Below are 20,788 nucleotides of genomic sequence, written 5' to 3' on the forward strand. Positions count from 1 at the left end.
GAAGGGTTATAGGGAGCGGGCAGGGAAGTGGAGTTAAGGCCAGGATCAGATCAATTCTTATTGAATGGTGGAGCGGGCTCGAGGAGCCAGATGGCCTACTCCTGCTTATATTTGTTTGCCTTATGTTCGTATGTCCTTCCTATCCACTCCATCTGGGACCCTCATAATTATGTACACAATTAAGTCTACCCTCAGCCACCTCTATTTCAAAGAAAACAACACCAGCCCATCCAAACTTTCTTCATAGCTCAAATTCTTCAGTCCAGGTAACATCTTCATAAATCTCCTCTGTACCCTCTCCAGTGCAATCACATCGTTCCTGTAATGTGGTGACCAGAACTGTGAGAGTATTCTACCTGTGGACTAACTAGTGTTTTACACAGTCCTCGCATAACCTCCAGAGTCTGGAACTTACTGCCTGAAAGAGTAGTAGAGACAGAAACCCTCATCGCATTTACCAAAGTACTTGGATATGCACTTGAAGTGCCGTAACCTACAGGGCTATGGACCAAGAGCTGAAAAGTGGGATTGGGCTGGATAGCTCTTTATTGGCCGCACAGACACGACGGGTCAAATGGCCTTTTTTTGTGTTGTAAACTGCTATGATTCCATGACACCAATCTCCTCAGGTCTGATATAGACCAACCCCACAGTCACTGACACCAATCTCCTCCTGTCTGATATAAACCAACCCCACAGTCACTGACACCAATCTCCTCCTGTCTGATATAAACCAACCCCACAGTCACTGACACCAATCTCCTCCTGTCTGATATAAACCAACCCCACAGTCACTGACACCAATCTCCTCCTGTCTGATATAAACCAACCCCACAGTCAGACACCGATCTTCTCCTGTCTGATATAAACTGACCCCACAGTCAGACACCAATCTCCTCCTGTCTGATATAAACCCACCCCACAGTCACTGACACCAATCTCCTCCTATCTGATATAAACTAACCCCACAGTCCGTGACATCAATCTCCTCCTGTCTGATATAAACCCATCCCACAGTCACTGACACCAATCTCCTCTTGTGTGATATAAACCCACCCCACAGTCACTGACACCAATCTCCTCCTGTCTGATATAAACTAACCCCACAGTCACTGACACCAATCCCCTCCTGTCTGATATAAACCAATCATCATCATAAAAAGCAGTCCCTCGGAGTTGAGGATGACTTGCTTCCACATTAAAAATGAGGTCTCAGATGTCTGTTAAGTCCAATGCGGGAGCTACAGTCTCTGTCGCAGGTTGGTCAGATGGTGGTTGAAAGTACGTTGGTTAGATGGTGGTTGAAAGTACGTTGGTTGAAGTGCCGGTTTATTGAAGTGCTTGGGTTGTTGTTTGCTCCTTCCGCCTTATGCGCTTGGTCTCTGCTTACTCCAGGTGAAGAGACTCGAAATGTTCAACGCCCTCATGGATTATTCTCTCCCATTTTCAGCCATCTTGTGCCAGGGATTCCCAGGTGTCAGTGGAGATGTTGAGCTTCTTCAAGGAGGCCTTGAGGGTGTCCTTGAAGCGTTTCCTCTACCCCCCTGGGGCTCGCTTGCCGTGTCGAAGCTCCGAGCAGAGCACTTGCTTTGGGAGTCTCATATCAGGCATAGACAATGTGGCCCATCCATCGTAGCTGATCGAGTGTGGTCAATGCTTCAATGCTGAGGATGTTGGCCTGTGCGAGAACAGATGTTGGTGCGCCTTTCCTGTCAATGGATTTGCAGGATCTTCCAGAGGCAGCGTTGATGGTACTTCTCCAGTGCATTGATGTGCCTGCTGTACATAGTCCATTTCTGAGAAGCATGTCTGAGGGCAGGTATCACTACTGCTTTGTAGACCATGAGATTTGTGCCAGTTTTAAGGTTCTGGTCTTCAAACACTCTATCCCTTAGGTGACCAAAGGCTGTGCTGGCACACTGAAGGTGGTGATGGACCTCATCATCGATATCCGCCCTTGTTGACAGTACGCTCCCGAAGTATGAAAAATGGTCCATGTTGCCAAATCATGGATTTTGATAATCGGGGGCAGGGGCAGTGCTGTGTGACAGGGGTCAGGTTGATATAGCAACTTTGTTTAGTGTAAGGCCTATGCTCTCAGACGCTACAGTGATCGTGTTGACGATGATTTGGAGTTCGTTCTATGAGTGAGCGCAGACGCAAGCATCATCTGCATATTGTAATTCAATGACAGAGGATGGCATGACCTTAGATCTGGTCTGAAGGCAATGGAGGTTGAACAGTTTCCCGTTAGTTCTATAGATTATCTCCACTCCAGGGGGAAGCTTACTGATGGTGAGAAGTGGCATTGCAGCAAGGAAGGTCGAGAAGAGCGTCGGTGCAATGACGCAGCCTTGCTTCACCCTGGTTCGTACATGAATTGGGTCTGTGGTGGATCCATTGGTCAGGATCACGGCTTGCATGTTATCATGAAGCAAGCAGAGGAGATGGTGACAAATTTTTTGAGGACAGCCAAATTTGAAGAGTATACTCCATAATCCCTCACAGTTGACAGTGTCAAAGGCCTTGGTCAGGTCAAAGAAGGTTGAACCAACTCCACAGTCACTGACACCAATCTCCTCACATGTGATATAAACCAATGCTTATCACCGACACCAAGTGGACTGGGAAAATATGTTAAAGGGTAAGACTGTAGAAACGCAGTGGCAAACATTTAAGGAGATATTTCATAACTCTCAGCAAAGATTTATTCAAGTGAGAACTAAAGATGCTAAGAGAAGGATGAACCATCCCTGGCTAACTAATGAAGTAAAGGGTGGTATCAAATTGAAAAAAAAAGGCATACAATGTTGTGAAGAACAGTGGAAGGCCAGAGAATTGGGAAATTTTGAGAAACCAGCAAAGGACGCCAAAAAAAAATGATAAAGACAGAGAAGATATATGAGAGTAAACTAGCAAGAAATATAAAAACAGACAGTAAGAGCTTCTACAGGTATATAAAAAGGAAACAAGTAGCTAAAGTAAACGTTGATCCCGTAGAAGATGAGACTGGAGAATTAATAATGGGGAACTTGGAAATGGCAGAGATTTTGAACAAATATTTTGTATCTGTCTTTACGGTAGAGAAAATTAAAAACATCCCAACAGTTGATAATCAAGCCGCTATTGCGGTGGCGTGGGGGGGGGCGGGGGGGGAGGAATAACTTAAAACAGTCACTATCACTATAGATAAGGTACTAAGCAAACTAATGGGACGAAAGATAGACAAGTCCCCTGGACTTCATGGCATGCATCCTAGGGGCTTAAAAGAAGTGGCTGCAGATATAGTGGCTGCATTGGTTGTGATCTACCAAAATTCCCTGAATTCTGGAGAGGTCCCAGCGGACTGGAAAACTGCAAATGTAACACCCTTATCCAAGAAAGGAGGGATTCAGAAGGCAGGAAAGTATAGAGCAGGTAGTCTAACATCTGTCATTGGGAAAATACTGGAGTCCATCATTAAGGAAGTAGTGGCAGGGCATTTGGAAAATCATAATGCAGTTAAGCAGAGTCAGCATAGTTTTATGAAAGGGAAATCATGTTTGACAAATTTGCTGGAGTTGTTTGGGGATGTAACGAGCAGAGTGGATAAAGGGAAACCAGTTGTTGTCATATATTTGCATTTCCAGAAAGCATTCGATAAGGTGCCATACAAAAGGTTACTGCACAAGGTAAGAGCTCACGCGGTTGGGGGTAATATATTAGCGTGAATAGAGGATTGGCTAACTAACAGAAAGTCGGGATAAATGGGTCATTCTCAGGTTGGTAAACTGTAACATGTGGGGTGCCGCAGGGATCAGTGCTGGGACCTCAACTATTTAGAATTTATATTAATGACTTGGATGAAGGGACCGAGTGTAATGCAGCCAAATTTGCTGATGATACAAAGATAGTTGGGAAAGTAAGTTGTGAGGGGGACGCAAAGAATCTACAAAGGGATATAGATAGGCTCCGTGAGTGGGCAAAAATCTGGCAGATGGACTATAATTTGGTAAAATGTCAGGTTACCCCCTTTGGTAGGAAAAATAAAAAAGTAAATTATTATTTAAATGGGGACAATTACAAAATGCTGTAGTACATAGGGATGTGGGGGTTCTTGTACATGAAACTCAAAAAGTTATAATGCAAGTACAGTAAGTAATCAGGAGGATAAATGGAATGCTGGCCTTTATTGCAAGGGGGATGGAGTGTAAAAGTAGGGAAGTCCTGCTACAACTGTACAGGGCGTTGGTAAGACCACACTTGGAGTACTGTGCACAGTTTTGGTCTAGACTTGTCTCCATTCCCGTACCGAGGGGATTGCTACACCTGACGGGAGGGGCAACATTTGGGGACACTGATTTCCCAACAATTCCCATTCCCCTTCTTTCTGGTGGATAATGGAGGGGCCACGTATGTAATGTGCAAGTCAGTAAGAATTGTCAGCAAGCTCTTTCTAATTGCAGACTTTATTCAGTGGAAATTTTCACACGCTATTGTAGATTTTGTACCAAAGATCGATTTAGGATTAAACTAAAAGTTCATAATTTTATTGCAAACTAAATTTCTGTTGAGAGTTGCTGAATTGAGGGGAAAGGTAACACACGACGTTTCTGAAATGGATACTGCAGCCCTGAGAAGACAATCAGCAATATATCCAGAATATTAAGGTCCAGCCCAGTTATAGGGAAATTAACATCAGCAAAAACAAACCACAACTGTCATAATGGACATGGTTCAGTCAGGATGTGATTAACAGCAGCAATAACAGCAGATTCCAACCCCTGCAGTCATTTGTGAACTCGCTGGTGTCTCAGCAGGGTGGATGACTGAGTGAATCCCTTCCCACACTCAGAGCAGGTGAACGGCCTCTCCCCAGTGTGAACTCGCTGGTATATCAGCAGGGTGGATGATCGAGTGAATCGTTCCCCACATTCAGAGCAGGTGAATGGCCTCCCCAGTGTGAACTCGCTGGTGTTTCAGCAGGTTGGATGACTGATTGAATCGCTTCCCACACTCAGAGCAGGTGAACGGTCTCTCCCCAGTGTGAACTCGCTGGTGAGCTACAAGCTGGGATGACGTAATGAATCCCTTCCCACACTCAGAGCAAGTGAACGGCCTCTCCCCAGTGTGAAATCGCTGGTGTGTCAGCAGGTAAGACGACCGAGTGAATCCCTTCCCACACTCAGAGCAGATGAACGGCCTTTCCCCAGTGTGACTGCGTCAATGAATTTCCAGCTCAGATGGTGATCTGAATACCTTCCCACAGTCACCACATTCCCATGGTTTCTCCAGGGTGTGGGTATCCTTGTGACTCTCCATGATTGGACGATCAATTGAAACCTCGCCCACACACACAACACGTTTAGTTTCTCCCCACTGTGAATGGTGCGATGTTTTTTCAGGCTGCGTAACTGGTCAAAGCTCTTTCCACAGTCAGTGCACTGGAACACTCTCACTTGGGTGTGTGTGTCTCGGTGCTTTTCCAGTCACATTGATGTTTGAAATCTTTTCCCACAGACAAAACAGACAAACATTTCTCCTTCCACATTCAAAGGCTGATGATATTCAGGTCCTCATGAAACGATTGACTCCGTCAGATCTTGACTCGATGTTTGGTTTGTGTTTCCTGTCGGAAAATCTCCCCTTCTAATACGCTGTAAAAGAGATAACAAAACTCATCACTGTAAGTACAAGACAGAAATTCAGAACAGACACATCTAGTTTCCATGGAACATTCTTTCCTCTCTTGTTCTTCCAAAGCTGTAAATCCCTGTCCCACACATTGTCACTCCTGCTTTGCTGAAATCCAAATCCATCGCATGTCTTCAGACTGTTTCTCCTCCACTCCCAGTTTTCACCATCAATTCTGGCTGGGTTCAGTTCTACACTCACTGGTTCCCCTCCCTCTACTCCCCTGAATGAGCTGAATCTGACAGAGTTCCTCTCCCTCTCCCGATGGTGCTGACTCCGGCTGGGTTTAATTCTACAATCACTGGTTTCCTCTCCCGCTCCTCCTCTGAAATGCTGGCTATCTTAGATCTGGTCCTGTGTAATGAGACAGGATTAATAAACAATCTCCTAGTGAAGGATCCTCTTGGAATGAGTGATCATAGCATGGTTCAATTTCAAATTCAGATGGAGAGCGAGAAAGTTAGATCTCAAACCAGTGTACTAAGTTTAAATAAAGGTAACTACAAAGATATGAGGGTCGATGTTGGCTAATGTGGAAAATAGATTAAAGTGTAGGACGGTTGATGAATAGTGGCGTACATTTAAGCAAATATTTCACAACTCTCAAGAAAAATATATTCCAGTGAGGAGGAAAGGGTGTAAAAGAAAAGATAACCATCCGTGGCTAACTAAAGAAATAAAGGATGATATCCAATTAAAAACAAGAGCATACAAATTGGCCAAAACTACTGGGAGGATAGAAGATTGGGAAGCTTTTAAAAGCCAGCAAAGAATGACAAAAAATGATTAAGAAAGGGAAGATAGACTATGAAAGTAAACTAGCACAAAATATAAAAACAGATAGCAAGTGTTTCTACAGTTATATAAAAAGGAAAAGAGTGGTTAAAGTAAATGTTGGTCCCTTAGAGGACGAGACCGGGGAATTAGTAATGGGGAACATGGAGATGGCAGAAACTCTGAACAAATATTTTGCATCAGTCTTTAAGGTAGAGGACACAAAATATCTCAACAGTGGATAATCAAGGTGCTATAGGGGTAAGGAACATACCACAATCATAATCTTGGAGTTTGATGGGACAGTGTAGATGGAGCTTTACTTTGTATCTAGCTCTTGCTGTATCTGCCCTGGGAATGTTCGATGGGACAGTGCAGAGGGAACTTTGCTCTGTATCTAACCCCTGCTGTATCTGCCCTGGGAATGCTTGCTGGGACAATGTAGAGGGATCTTTGCTTTGTATTTAATGCGAGCTGTCTCATCCTGGGAGTGTTTAATAAGACAGTAGATGGAACTTCACTTTGTATCTAATTCTTACTGTATCTGCCTGGGAATGTTTGATAGGACAGAGCAGAGGGAGCTTTACTCCGTTTGTAATCCGTGTAGTACCTGCCCATAAAATGTTTAATCCATGCTGTACCTGCACTGGGACCAGGGTAGAGGGACCTTTACACCATATCTAGAAGCATTACTCTGTACCTAAACCATGCTGTACTTGCCCTGGGAGTGTTTGATGGTAATTGGAAAGCACGTTTTATTCTGCATCTAAACTGTGCTGCACCTGCCCATAGAGTAATTGATGGGAAGGTATAAAGGGAGCTTTTCTCAATCAAACCGGTGCTGTACCTTCCCTGTTTGATGGGACAGTGTAGAGGGAGCTTTAATCTGTATCTAACCCGTGCTGTACTTGCCACGGGAGCATTTGAAGGGACAGTGTTGGAAGGATCTTTTTTTTTGCATCTAACCCGTGCTGCACCTGCCCTGGGATTGTTTGATGGGGCAGTGAAGAGAGAGCTTTGCTCTGTAGCTATCCCATGTTGTAACTGCCCTGTGAGTGTTTGATGGGCCAGTGTAGATGGAGTTTTATTCTGTATCTATCCAATGCTGTACTGCCTTGCGAGTGTTTGATGGGATAGTGCAAAGGGATATTTTCTTTGCATCAAACCCGTGATGTACCCGTCTGGAAGTTTTTGCTGGGACAATGCAGAGGGAACTTTACTCTGTATCTAACATTTGTGTACCTGCCCTGGGAGTGTTTGGTGGGACAGTGTAGAGGGAGCTTTACTCTGTATCTAATCCGTGCTGTACTAGCCGTGGGCGTGTTTGACGGACCAGGGTAGATGAAGCTTTATGCTGTATCTCGAAGCTTTATTCTGTATCTAAATGATGCTGCACTTGTCCTGTGAGTTTTTGATGGTAATTGCAGAACAAGTTTTGCTCTGTATCTAAACTGTGCTACACCTGCCCTGGGGGTGATTGATGGGAAGGTATAGAGTGAGATTTTCACTATCTAACCAGTGCTGCATCTGCCCTGTTTGATGGAACAGTGCACAGAGTTCTTTCCTCTGCACCTAACCCGTGCTGTACCTGCCCTGGGAGTGTTTGATGGAAGTGTAGAGGGAGCTTTATGCTGTATCTAACTCTTACTGTAACTGCCGTGCGAGTGATTGATGGGAAAGTGAACAAGGAGCTTTACTCTGTATCTAACCCGTGATGTACCTGCCCTGGAAGTGTCTAATGAGAGAGTGCAGAACATAAGCACAAACGAACACAAGAAATAGGAGCAGCAGCAGGCCATATGGCCCATCGAGCCTGCTCTCCAACACGATCATGGCTCATCCGACCATGCACTCTGGTCCACTTCCCTGCCCACTCCCCATAACCCTTTATTCCCTTCACCCTCTATTCCCTTATCGGTTAAGAAACTGTCTATCTCTGTCTTAAATTTATTCAATGTCCCAGCTTCCACAGCGCTTTGAGGCAGCGAATTCCACAGATTTACAATCCTCTGAGAGAAGAAATTCCTCCTCAGCTCAGTTTTAAATGGGCGGCCCCTTATTCTAAGATTATGCACCCTAGTTCTAGTCTCCCCTATCAGTGGAAACATCCTCTCTGCAGCCACCTCATCAAGCCCCCTCATAATCTTATACGTTTCGATAAGATCACCTCTCATTCTTCTGAATTCCAATGAGTAGAGGCCCAACTTACTCAACCTTTTCTCATAAGTCAACCCCCTCATCTCTGGAATCAACCTAGTGCACCTTCTCTGAACTGCCTCCAAAGCAAGTATATCCTTTCTTAAATATGGAAACCAAAACTGTATGTAGTATTCTAGGTGTGGCCTCACCAATACCTTGTATAACTGTAGCAAGACTTCACTGCTTTTTCTCCATCCCCTTTGCAATAAAGGACAAGATTCCATTGGCCTTCCTGATCACTTTCTGTACCTGCACACTAACCTTTTGTGTTTCATGCACCGGAACTCCCAGGTCTGCTGTACTGCAGCACTTTGCAATTTTTCTCCATTTAAATAATAACTTATTCTTTGATTTTTTCTTCCAAAGTGCATAACCTCACAAATTCCAACATTATACTCCATCTGCCAAATTTTTACCTACTCAGTCAGCCTGTCTATGTCCTTTTGCAGGGTTTTTGTGTTCTCCTCACGCATTGCTTTTCCTCCCATCTTTGTATTGTCAGCAAACTTGGCTACTTTACACTCCGACCCTTCTTCCAAGTCATTAATATAGATTGTAAATAGTTGGGGTCCCAGCAGTGATCCCTGCAGCACCCCACTAGTTACTGCTTGGTTCATTATCGGGTCCGCATTCATCCCGACTCTGTTTCCCGGTGGTTAGTCAATTCTCTATCCGTGCTAATATATTACCCCCAACCGCGTGAACTTTTCTCTTGTGCAGGCACCTTGTCAAGTGCCTTCTGGAAGTCCAAAAACACCACATTCACTGGTTCCCCTTTATCCACCCTGTTCGTTACACCCTCAAAGAATTCCAGCAAATTTGTCAAACATGACTTCCGCCTCATAAATCGATGCTGACTCTGCCTGACCGAATTTTGCTTTTCCAAATGTCCTGCTACTGCTTCTTTAATAATGCACTCCAACATTTTCCCAACCACAGATGTCAGGCTAATTGGTCTATAGTTTCCTGCTTTTTGTCTGCCGCCTTTTTTTTTTTTTTTAAATAGGGGCGTTACATTTATAGTTTTCCAATCTGTTGGGACCTCCCCAGAATCCAGGGAATTTTGGTAAATTACAACCAACGCATCCACTATCCCTGCCACTACTTTTCTTAAGACCCTAGGATGCAGGCCATTAGGTTCAGGGGATTTATCCGCCTTTAGTCTCTTTATCGGACTGAACACCACCTCCTTAGTGATTGTGTTAATTTCCTCCCCCCCTATAGCCCCTTGATTATCCACTGTTGAGATATTTTTGGTGTCCTCTACCATCAGGACTGATACAAAATATTTGTTCAGAGTTTCTGCCATCTCCATGTTCCCCATCACTAATTCCCCGGTCTCGTCCTCTAAGGGACCAATATTTACTTTAGCCACTCTTTTCCTTTTTATATAACTGTAGAAACTCTTGCTATCTGTTTTTATATTTGGTGCTAGTTTACTTTCATAGTCTATCTTCCCTTTCTTAAAATTTTTTTGAGTCATTCTTTGCTGGCTTTTAAAAGCTTCCCAATCTTCTGTCCTCCCACTTGTTTTGGCCACTTTGTATGCCCTTGTTTTTATTTCTTTATTTAGCTACAGTTGGTTATCTTTTCTTTTATACCCTTTCCTCCTCACTGGTATATATTTATCTTCAGAGTTATGAAATATCTCCTTAAATGTACGCCACTGTTCATCAACTATCCTACACTTTAATCTATTTTCCCAGCCCACTTTAGCCAACTCTACCCTCATACCTTTGTAGTCTCTTTTATTTAAGCTTCGTACGCTGGTTAGAGATCCAACTTTCTTGCCCCCCATCTGAATTTGAAATTGAACCATGCTATGATCACTCATTCCAAGGGGATCCTTTACTAGGTGATTGTTTATTAATCCTGTCTCATTACACAGGACCAGATCTAACATAGCCTGTCCCCTGGTTGGTTCCGTTACACACTGATCAAGGAACCCATCCCTTATGCACTCAATGAACTCTTCCTCAAGGCTACCCTGACCAATTTGATTTGTCCAATCAATATGGAGATTAAAATCACTCATGATTATTGCTGTTCTCTTTTTACAAGCCCCCACTATTTCTTGGTTTATACTCCGACCAACAAAGTTGCTACTGTTAGGGGACTTATTGACTATGCCCACCAATGACTTTTCCCCCTGGATATTCCTTATCTCCACCCAAACTGTTTCAACATCCTAATCATTTGAGCCAAAATCGTTTCTCACTATTGCAGTGATTCCATCCTTTTTCAACAGAACTACCCCACCTCCTTTTCCTTTCTGTCTGTCCTTCCGAATTGTCAAGTATCCCTGAATGTTTAATTCCCAGTTCAGATCACCTTGCAACCACGTCTCTGTTATGGCTACCAGATCATACCCATTTGTAACTATTTGTGCCAACAGCTCATCTAATTTGTTATGAATGCTGCGTGCATTCAGATAGAGCTTTTAAATATGTTTTCTTACCATTTTCTCCTGCTCTGACACCTCGGGCATATTCTCCTGAAATAAGACAGAAACACAAATGTTAACACACAGCAGACCGATGGCAGTGCTCAAACAGACTAAACAAGGCTCAACTTTGCAGCACGAAAGAGCCCGAGAGTCAATAGTAAAGTGTGGAGCAACTCGCTGATCTGGAAAGCTAATGATCAACGGCAAGTGGATGGTGTCATGTATGCAAACATCACCAATACGTAAGACTTGCCATTTGGGGGGCACACCTGTGGGAGACCTAAGGGTTACCTGTGCACCCTGGGCAAGCAGGTATAGAAGGCAATCCACTATGCTGCTTCCTCACTTTGGAGTTACATTAAAGAGACCAAGGTCACAATGGTTTGAGTTTACAACAGTCTTGTGGAGTTATTCTGAACATATAAATTGGCGACGAGTTACAGATCATGAACTTTCACGTGGTTATGGCTGCGGTTGGCATTCTTGAGAGATTTGTGAGGGTGATGATTGGGAAGCCTTTGTTGAGCGTCTCGACCAGTACTTCGTGGCCAACGAGCTGGACACGGCTGAGACGGCGGTCAAGCACAGGGCGATTCTCCTCACTGTATGTTGGTCTTCGATATATGGCCTCCTCAAAAATCTGCTGGCATTGGTCAAACTAGTGGACAAGACTTACACAGAGCTGTGCACGCTGGTTCGGGAACACCTCAAGCCGAAGGAGATCATCCTAATGGCCAGGTATCACTTTTACATGCACCATCGCTCTGAGGGCCAGAACATGGCGAGCTTTGTCGCTGACCTAAGACGCCTTGCGGGACAGTGCGAATTTGCCAGATCTTTGGGGGAAATGTTGCGGGACTTTTTCATGCTTGGAATTGGCCACGAGGTCATTCTTCGCAAACTGCTGTCTGCCGAATCCTTAGATCTGAGCAAGGCCATCATGATAGCCCAGACTTTCATATCCACGAGCAACAACACGAAACAGATATCTTCACAGCATCAAAGCTCACCGGCAAGTACTGTGCATAAAATAATGCCTTCAGCATACAGAACTGTACATGGCCAGGCCTAGGGTGACTCAGAGGCCGCTGTAGGGTGTGACTGCGTATCCATTAACACCAAGTTGGCGCTGCGGGGGTAGTCATAGAGCCCATCAATGTCGATTCAAGCACTATGTGTGCAAGGGCTGTGGAACAATGGGGCACCTCCAGCGAATGTGCAAATGACCTGTGACTCACCACGTGGCAGAGTCAGCAGAGGACGACCGATCCAGCGCGGATCACGCTGAACGAGCAGGAGAGGCGATTCAACCTGAGGATGAAGAGGAAGTGTATGGGGTACACACCTTCACCGCCAAAAGCCCTCAGATAATGTTAAAAGTTAAACTTAATGGCATTCCAGTCTCCATGCAACTGGGGGCAAGTCAATCAATCATGAGCCAGAAGGCTTTTGAGAAACTGTGGGGCAACAAGGCACAGAGGCCAAAACTGAGCCTGATTCATACAACGCTGCACACTTACACCAAAGAACTCATACCTGTTATCAGCAGTGCGACAGTGAAAGTATCGTACGATGGAATGGTGCATGATTTACCACTATGGATTGTACCAGGCGATGGCCCAACGCTGTTCGGCAGAAACTGGCTAGGAAAGATCCGATGGAACTGGGACAATATGAAAGTATTGTCTTCAGGGGATGATGCCTTGTGCGCCCAGGTGCTAACCAAATTCCCGGCGTTATTTGAGCCAGGCATCGGCAACTTCACAGGCGCCAAAGTGCAGATCCACGGCCCATTCATCACAAGGCCTGAGCAGTCCATATATGATGTGAGAGAAAGTCGAGATCGATCTGGACAGACTTCAACGAGGAGATCATATCGCCAGTCGAGTTCAACAAGTGGGCCAGTCCAATCGTGCCGGTGCTAAAGAGCGATGGGACAGTCAGAATCTGCGGGGACTACAAGGTAACGATCAACCGAGTCTCGTTACAGGACCAGTATCCACTACCTAAAGAGGAGGACCTATTCGCATCGCTAGAAGGAGGAAAGTCGTTCACCAAGCTAGATTTAACCTCTGCTTACATGACACAGGAGCTGGCTGAACGTCAAAGAAATTGACATGTATCAACACACACAAAGGACTGTTCATGTACCACAGATGCCCCTTTGGGATTCACTTGGCTGTGGCCATCTTTCAAAGGAACATGGAGAGTCTGCTGAAATCGGTTCCATGCACTGTGGTGTTCCAAGATGACATCTTGATCACTGGTCGCAACACCACCGAACACTTGCACAACCTGGAAGAGGTTCTAAAGTGACTGGACAGAGTGGGACTCAGGCTTAAACGCTCCAAGTGTGTTTTCCTGGTGCCAGAGGTCGAATTTCTGGGAAGAAAGATTGCAGCAGACGGCATCAGACCTACAGACTCCAAGACGGAGGCCATCAAGAATGCACCCAGACCACAGAATGTGATGGAGCGGCGTTCATTCCTGGGACTCAACTATTTTGGTAACTTTCTACTGGGGTTGAGCACTTTGCTGGAACCCTTGCATTTATTGCTACGCAAGGGTGATGACTGGGTTTGGGGTAAATCTCAAGAGACAGCCTTTAATAAGGACAGAAACCTGATATGCTCTAACAAGTTACTTGTATTATATGACCCATGTAAATGTTTAGTACTAGCTTGTGGTGTGTTGTCGTACAGGGTCGGTTGTGTGTTACAGCAAGCAAATGTGTCAGGCAAACTACAACCGGTTGCATATGTGTCCAGAAGTTTATCCAAGGCTGAAAGAGCCTACAGTATGGTTGAGAAAGAAGCGTTTGCATGTGTATACGGGGTTAAGAAAATGCACCAATACCTATTTGGTCTCCGGTTCAAGCTCGAAACCGACCACAAAGCGCTTACTTTACTGCTCTCAGAAAGCAAAGGTATCAATACCAATGCTTCGTCCCACATCCAAAGATGGGCACTAACATTGGCTGCGTATGACTATGTAATCCGTCACAGACCATGCATTGAGTACTGCGCTGATGCCCTCAGTCGGCTACCATTGCCCACCACCGGGATGGAAATGGCACAACCCGCAGACTTGCTTCTGGTAATGGATGCTTTTGAGAGCGAGAGGTCACCCGTCATGGCTCGCCAGATCAGGACCTGGACTAGGCAAGACCCTGTGCTATCACTAGTAAAAAGCTGCATCCTTAATGGGAGCTGGTCGGCGGTTCCCGGGGAAATGCAATATGAAATTATGCCGTTTTACTGACGTAAGGATGAATTGTCTATCTAATCGGATTGACTTCTATGGGGGAATCGCGTGGTTTTGCCAAAAAAAGGCAGGGAAACGTTTATACGCAACCTGCACAGTACCCACCCAGACATAGTCATGATGAAGGCTATCGCCAGGTCGCACGTTTGGTGGCCCAGCATTGACTCCGAATTGGAGTCGTGCATACACCAATGCAACACTTGCTCACAGTTGAGCAACGGTCCCAGGGAGGCCCCACTGAGTCTGTGGTCATGGCCCTCCAAACTGTGGTCCAAGGTCCACGTAGATTTTGCTGGCCCTTTTCTAGGAAAGATGTTTCAAGTAGCAGTGGACGCTTACTCTAAATGGATTGAATGTATAATAATGTCGTCACGTACGTCCACTGCCACTACTGAAAGCCTCAGGGCCATGTTCGCCACCCATGGTTTGCCCAATGTCCTTGTTAGTGACAATGGACTGTGTTTCACCAGCTCGGAATTCAACGAGTTCATGGCCCGCAATAGCATTAAGATGCCAGGTCTGCCCCATTTAAGCCCGCATTCAATGGTCAAGCGAACGGGCAGTCCAAACCATCAAGCAGAGCTTGAAATGCGTGACAGATGGCTCCTTGCAGACCCGATTATCTCGGGTCCTGCTCAGCTACTGGACACGCCCCCACTTACTCACCGGGGCTCCCCCCGCAGAATTGTTAATGAAAAGAGCACTCAAAACCAGGCTCTCCTTAGTCCACCTGGATCTCAATGATCATATAGAAACCCGGTGGCACTGGCATAACGGTACCACGATCGTGCGGCTATATCGCGTGACATTAAGGTTAATGATCCTGTGTTTATTCCCAATTACATTTATGGTCCCAAATGGATTGCTGGCACTGTTTTAGCCAAGAAGGGAATAGAGTGTTTGTTGTTAAAACTGTTGAATGGGCAAACGTGCAGAAAGAACTTGGATCAGAACAAACTGCGATTCACTGACAACCAAGAATAGTTTGAAGATTTTATCATCTATGATCCACCAACACACATTCAACCAGCAATCGACCTTGCTGTCAACCATGAGGATGAACCACCATGCCTGACAGTCCGATCAGACCAGCCGCGCTGCCGTGCAGCAATGATCCGACCAACTCACCCAAGCCAGGACTTCAACTCAGGCGATCAACCCGGGAATGCAGAGCGCCAGATCGCCTCAACCTGTAAATAACTTGTACATAGGACTTTGGGGGGGAGGGAGGCGGGGGAGTGATGTTATGTATGCAAACCTCACCAATGTGTAAGATTTTCCACTAGGGGGCACACCTGTGGGAGACCCAAGGGTCACCTGTGCACCCTGGGCAAGCAGGTATAGAAGGCAATCCACCATACTGCTTCCTCACTTTGGAGTTACATTAAACAGACCAAGGTCACAATGGTTTGAGTATACAACACAGTCTTGTGGAGTTATTCTGAACACAATAGATAGTATTGGACTAATTGAGTCATACTTTAGTGAAGTGGATGGGCTGGTACTCAATATTGAGAGCGAGTCACAGGAGACCTGTGATGGGGATTTTTGCAACAGGTACAGGGTCAGCAAGAAACAGAAATAAGTGCTGGAGGAAACCGAGCACATAAAATAATAGAGGGTGCACTAACGTCAGGAAGAATGCTTGTAAAGACACAAAAATGTGCTGATATAGGAACATCGGAACAGGAGCAGGCCATTCAGCCCCTTGAGACTGTCGAATCAGTCAATTAGATCAAGGACTAACCCCGAATGCAGAAGACCAAGTCATAGAGGAAGAAGCAGTTCAGAAGCCAGAGAACATGGTTAGGATAAAGATGCAGTTGGTGAGGTGCAGGGAGATTCTGGCTGTAGGGAGGTGGGTGGTGAGTGTGGTAATGATGAGTTGGTTATCTAGATTCTGTGCACATTGAAGATAAATGACAAAAGGTACTGGAGGAACAGGAAGGGCTAAATGACAATGTAAGAAATTCTGTAAGGAATCTGACCCCTCCCATGCAAGGATGGCCGAGAAAATCAAGGCATACTTTGACATACTTCCTGTTTTGGGTGAAAAAGATGTTTGTAAAATAAGTCACAAATATGACTAACTGCCAGTCAACTTGCTGCTAAAATAATACTGGGACTTTGAAAAGTAAATGGCGCTGTTCTTGTGACAAAAAGTGGGAGAGAGATGACCAAATAAAAACAATGGAACTGGTCAGGAACGTTGAAGTAGCTGCAAGAAGCATTTACATTGGATAGGAGGGAGAAGGCCAGGAGGAAAGGTGATCCCACATGACATTGATTAGAGTGGAATCTAGACAGCAGGTGGGTGACATACAAGAACCAGGTAACATTAACAAGGGTAACCTGGGGGCCAAAGGATGGGAACATCTACAGTAAGCTGTATAGATGTGAATGCATTAGGAATAAGCAATTCCAAAACACGAGGCTACTGTAACACTCGGGAATTACAGTGTTGTGGGAATATTATAAACATGGCTGTTTGCAGAGGATGGTGCACAGGGACAGGAGGAGCCTGTCCCACCATTCAGTTCGATCATGGATGATCTGTACCTCACCTGCATGTACCCACTTTTACTCCATATCCCTTGACGCCCTTAAGGAACAAAAATCTATCCATCTTAGTTTTGAAAATTGATTTGTTTGATCCTAGCATACAGTCTTTTGAGGGAGAGAGTTCCACATTTCCACAACCCTGTGAATGAACTGAAAAAAAACAAAAAAGTATTCAGGCAAAGCAGAGTAGACAGCAGGGATGTGATGTGGGCCTGGATGTCAATGACACCGAGGAGATTAAAGCTGTTCATCCTGTGAAAGAGCTGTCCAATGTATTTCCACACCCAAGCCTTTCCCCATAACCCTGCAAATTAGTCCTCTACAACGACATGTCCAATTGCCTTTTGAACGTCCCGATGCAATCTGCTTCCACCACCCTTTCAGGTTCCAAATCTAAAAATCTGAAAAAAATATCTCCACATTTCCCCTCTAGTTCTTTTGCTGATTTAATTTGTGACAAAAAGATGGTCTGAGCATGCGCTAAATACATGCTGCTCCTGCCCTCCCCACACAGTGTTTAAACCGACGGGAAGGGCCCATGCGAGCTCCCCTCCCCCAGCTCTGTCAGCGGCTGCCGTTTCCTCTGTGCTGGGCTGATGATCGTTGAACTCATCAGGGAGCAGAGATATCCCGGGCCAGAATAAGGGAGCAACAGCAGCCTCCTTACAGCAGCTCATCACATTGGGACTGTGTCCGCAGATGGGCTTTGAGTCGGGTTAAGTTCAGCGGCAGTCGGGGGCTGTTTGTAAGGGGCAGAGTGGAGCAGGAACTAGTTCTGGAACATGGAGTGAGTGGGGGAAGGGAGAGGCCATTCTCGGGCTGTGTATGTACGGTGTAAGGTAACAGAGAAAGTAAATCACCTCGCTCTTTCAAATCATTGCTGCTTTCTTTCCCCAAATCAGTAGTGAATGTTCCTGATTCAGTTCCAATCTCACAGTGTCTGTTGTTCTTGGACAGTGAACAGTGGAAACACAGCCTGAGAGTGAAGATGTGAGGAGTTTCACAAAGTGCATCTATTGCAGGCACCAGAAGAGGAGTGTGACAGAAGACATTTCAATAATCGGTTATTTTGTTTTGGTGCGTTGAATTCTCCAGAACCCCCGTGTTGCTCGTGATCAAGAGATACTTTGTCGCTCCCTCAGATACATCAAGATCCGGTCACTGTGACATTTTGTTAACTACACAAGCCCTCAACTTGGTTTCAATAGACTGAGAACAATTGTTGTACAGCCCAGGTACCTGTGGTTATATTCCAGGAAGCAATTCAGAATTGTACAGGTAGTCCCATGGGAGTGGGAGATATAAACCTGGACTGTGTCAATCTAGTGGTCCCATTCATGGACCAGTGCTGGGTTTGGGTTGTGTCTGGATGCTGATAACTTACTATAGAACGGTCCTATACACCTGGTGTGGGGAATGTGAGTGTCGCTGTACTGCAGTGAGGTCAGACAATGGCACTGTTTGTATCACGTATTCCCCTCTCCAGATACTTTACTTTATTATAAACAAACACATTAATTATACTTTATTTTTATATTCTCTCCATCGCCTGTCCATATCATAACTAATAGTGTTCTCCTATTATCGTCAGAGCAAAATACTTCACCAAGCCAGAATAAATGTGATCTTTGGTCAACCCATGACACAAGGAACAGTGCAGACAGCTCCTTCTCACACACAGTAAGTACATTGTCACTCACAGAGCGCAGAGACACAGAACTGACCTCAATCATATTGTCACAGGCAGCAGAAGCTGTCAGTCCCACAATGATCCGAATTTCCAGAGTTATATTATGAATCCCACAGTCACTTGGAACAGTACAATAATGTGTTGTTTCAAAGTCCAATCATATCGCACTGAAAGGCAGATCCAATTTCACTCCCTTACTCACACACATGAACAGATAGACACTGACACAGTGTCAATCCATATTGATGTCTGTACACTGACTCTCAAACGCAACAGCTAACCTACAAGAGAAGAGAAATGGAGGTAATGGATTGAACCATACCTCCTCCTGAGACAGTCACAGATAATCGCAAACTATCATCCACCTACAGCAGTTCGTTAGATATTTTCAAGAGGGAGTTGGATATGGCCCTTACGGCTAAAGGGATCAAGGGGTATGGAGAGAAAGCAGGAAAGGGGTACTGAGGTGAATGATCAGCCATGATCTTATTGAATGGTGGTGCAGGCTTGAAGGCCTACTCCTGCACCTATTTTTCTATGTTTCTATGTTAATCAGTACCTGTAAGTTTCTGTTGTGAGAGTGTGGTTTTTAGTCTGTATTTGTCAGTCGTTGGCATGTGAATGTGAGTATTACTCTGTTTCTATTAAAAGTGTTTTTTTCTGTACCTGTCAGTTTCTGATGAGTGACTGTGGAGTTCACTCTCTAACTATCTGTTTCTGGTATGTGAGTGTGAGTATTTGTCTGTAGCTGTAAGGGCCTGGTATGGGAGTGTGGGTTTCACTATCAGTCAGTCAGTCTCAGGTACTGGAGGTGATTGTGATTCTCTCTCAATCTGTCATTCAATGTGTCTGAGTGTATGAATCATTATGTTTCTCTCAGTCTCTGTTAGACTGGTGATGTGTGTGAGTGTGAGATTGATTATGTAATTGACAGTCTCTTGTACTGGGCTATTCTTGCTCTGTGTGACTGTTGAAACCCACATAGAAACATAGAAAAATAGGTGCAGGAATAGGCCTTCAAGCCTGCACCACCATTCAATAAGATCATGGCTGATCATTCACCTCAGTACCCCTTTCCTGCTTTCTCTCCATACCCCTTGATCCCTTTAGCCGTAAGGGCCATATCCAACTCCCTGTTGAAAATATCTAATGAGCTGGCATCAACAACTCTGTGGAAGAGAATTCCACAGGTTAACAGCTCTCTGAGTGAAGAAGTTTCTCCTCATCTTGGTCCTAAATGGCTTACCCCTTATCCTTAGACTGTGTCCCCTGGTTCTGGACTCCCCCAACATTGGGAACATTCTTCCTGCATCTAACCTATCCAGTCCCATCAGAATTTTATATGTTTCTATGAGATCCTCTTTCATTCTTCTAAACTCCAGCGAATACAGGCTCAGTTGATCCAGTCTCTCCTCAATTGAGAGTCCAGCCATCCCTGGAATCAGTCTGGTGAATATTCACTGCACTCCCTCAATAGAAAGAATGTCCTTCCTCAGATTAGGAGACCAAAACTGAACACAATATTCCAGGTGAAGCCTCATCAAGGCCCTGTACAACTGCAGCAAGACCTCTCTGCTCCTATACTCAAATCCCCTAGCTATGAAGGGCAACATACCATTTGCCTTCTACACCACCTGCTGTATTTGCATGCCCACTTTCAGTGACTGATGAACCATGACACCCAGGTCGCGTTGCACCTTCATTTTCCTAATCTGTTGCCATCCAGATTATATTCTGCCTTTGTGTTTTTGCTCCCAAAATGGATAACCTCACATTTATCCACATTATACTGCATCTGCCATGCATTTGCCCACTCACCTAACCTGTACAGTCACCCTGCAGCCTCTTAGCGTCCTCCTCATAGCTCACACCACCACCCAGTTTAGTGTCATCTGCAAACTTGGAGATATTACACTCAATTCCTTAATCTAAATCGTTAATGTATATTGTAAATAGCTGGGGTCCCAGCATTGAGCCCTGTGGCACCCCACTAGTCACTGCCTGCCATTTTGAAAAGGACCCATTTATCCCGATTCTCTGCTTCCTGTCTGCCGACCAGTTCTCTATCCACGTCAATACATTACCCCCAATACCATGTGCTTTAATTTTGCACACCAATCTCTTGTGTGGGACCTTGTCAAAAGCCTTTTGAAAGTCCAAATACACCACATCCACTGGTT

General features: G+C 45.1%; 1 long non-coding RNA gene across 4 annotated transcripts in view; it reads right to left on the reverse strand.

Annotated features, from left to right (window-relative positions):
- Window positions 1-4,060: 4,060 nt before the first annotated feature.
- The window catches only part of LOC139273610 (uncharacterized), a 70,407-nt gene continuing 53,679 nt past the window's right edge, over window positions 4,061-20,788 (reverse strand). For all 4 annotated transcript variants that reach the window (XR_011595246.1, XR_011595244.1, XR_011595245.1 and 1 more), the window contains 2 exons: window positions 11,105-11,140; window positions 4,061-5,636 (listed from right to left, as the gene is read on the reverse strand). This is a non-coding gene — a long non-coding RNA (uncharacterized lncRNA). The remainder of the gene's footprint in view (window positions 5,637-11,104; window positions 11,141-20,788) is intronic.

This window comes from Pristiophorus japonicus, chromosome 9 (genome assembly GCF_044704955.1).
Source record: "Pristiophorus japonicus isolate sPriJap1 chromosome 9, sPriJap1.hap1, whole genome shotgun sequence".
Classification (NCBI taxonomy): domain Eukaryota; kingdom Metazoa; phylum Chordata; class Chondrichthyes; family Pristiophoridae; genus Pristiophorus; species Pristiophorus japonicus.